Raw genomic sequence first — 1,853 nt, 5'->3', positions numbered from 1 at the left:
TACAGCAATAATGACAGTTAAGCCACTTTATGTGTGCCTCTATTTTGAAATACTATTTACAAAAATGTTATTATTTTGGTTTGTTATAAACTTTAAACTTTTTCAAAAGTATACGATTATATTTTTGGACAAATCTTTCGATGAAACATACATTTTTATGAGCTTTTATCATGTTTCGGCCAGTGCAATCATCAGGGTGGGTCTGGGTTGATAACTGCACATTTCTGGCCAGAAATGTTTCAGCAGTGTTACATAAGTAGTACATATGTAACACTTGCTTTCTGTTACCAGCTGATACCCTACATTTGTATAGACATTGGATGGTGTGAGGTTGGGGAGTTGAGGGGGGGGGGGGTTACGGTGGGAGCTGAGGGGGGGGTGTTAGGTTTCCTTTTTTCTTTTTCTTTTTTAAGAGAGACACAGTCCTCCTGTGTCTTCTCCAAGCTTCACATGTAAGATCCAACAGTGTGAAGCACATAGCAGCTAGAAACTGTAATGCCACAGATCAGAGAGGCTTCATCATCACCATCTTCATCGCCGTACGATCAGAGCGTGAGACTTCACATCTGGAGCACAGGAGACATTCTGTGATAAGTCCTCCTTCTAGCTTGTCCCACAAGCAGTCGGTGAGATTTACTCACAACAAAAAGGGTTAATGACATAATTTCCATGAAAACATGTATTCATTCTTTGTAAAGTGTTTAAATTGTGTTTTCACTTGACCTTAGGAGTGTTAGAGTGTATTGTAATGTCTGTACTCAGGTGTTTCCCTCTGTGATCCATCCCCATCAGAGCTGAGACACTCAGGACTGAACAGACTGCACAGTTTCTGTGACCGAGCCTCCAAAACACCTTCTTTGAAACCACTCATGATAGAAGGGCTTCATATTTGCAGCAGCACTACTACAGGTATTCAGTTTATTACAGGATGTGTTTGTTTCTTAGGACCAGCTCTGAGTGCACACTACCTAACATATACACCTTTCTGTTTATTACAAACCAACTACTCTGGATCATACGGCCAGTTGGCAGGAATGTTGCTGCAGGAAAACATCCCTGGAGATCACCATCATTGTCAGACTGACTGTGCCTCCTCTGTGCAGTGTCAAGATCCTCTCTAAATGAGTGTGTAAGTTAACATTTTCATTATTTTATTCCCTTTGACAAGACAAGTATCACTGATATTTACATTTACAACTACATATGTTCCCGTTTTCTGCTCTTCTTTTAAAGTCCTCAGCTATCCTGCTTCTGTGCTGCTTGCCACACATCAAACACTGGCCGGATGACAGGGAGGATCCACTCTGAAGTCACTGGACGTGATGAGGATCATATGGGACTTCATAGTTTCACAGAAACATTGTGCTCTGTGATTACAGGTTTTAAATGGATACAATGACTGCCTCTCTCTGATCAACAGGCTAAAGGATTGTTTTCATTGTTAGTGCTCTGTACAATGTATGCTTATTTAATATTTCATCACAGAGCAAACCTTTATTTATTTAACATTTTTTTTTATTTTGTTTTAATGTTGAATTAACTGTGGGGATTTTTTTAAGTGGGCACTTGGGATGTCATATGACCAGAAATGTGGTAACTGGAATTCAACAGTATGGAAGAAAAAATCTGCTGAGAACGAAACACATACAAAAACCCCCAAGAAAATTCAAATTCATTCCATGTAATCCAATCTAAAACATTTTAAACTGCTGAACAGCAACACAAACAGTGTTAAAAAACAGTGTTAACAGAATGATTATGATGATTTTGTACCAAAGTTTCAGGTCACATGGCACACCTAGTGTGTAGTGTGGAGTATCAGCTGGTAAGTATAGGTTTTTTCATATTTGTGT

At 39.1% G+C, this 1,853-nt stretch overlaps 1 long non-coding RNA gene across 1 annotated transcript; it reads left to right on the top strand.

Annotated features, from left to right (window-relative positions):
• Positions 1 to 396: 396 nt before the first annotated feature.
• On the top strand, positions 397 to 1,472 carry LOC309713215. The gene is made up of 3 exons (XR_014278518.1): positions 397 to 909; positions 1,026 to 1,129; positions 1,234 to 1,472. It is a non-coding gene; the product is annotated as an uncharacterized lncRNA (long non-coding RNA).
• Positions 1,473 to 1,853: the final 381 nt, after the last annotated feature.

This window comes from Aulonocara stuartgranti (assembly GCF_965226115.1).
Source record: "Aulonocara stuartgranti genome assembly, chromosome: 8".
In the NCBI taxonomy this organism is placed as follows: domain Eukaryota; kingdom Metazoa; phylum Chordata; class Actinopteri; order Cichliformes; family Cichlidae; genus Aulonocara; species Aulonocara stuartgranti.
Note: the sequence above shows the minus strand (reverse complement) of the source record. Positions and strands in the feature narration are given on the sequence as shown.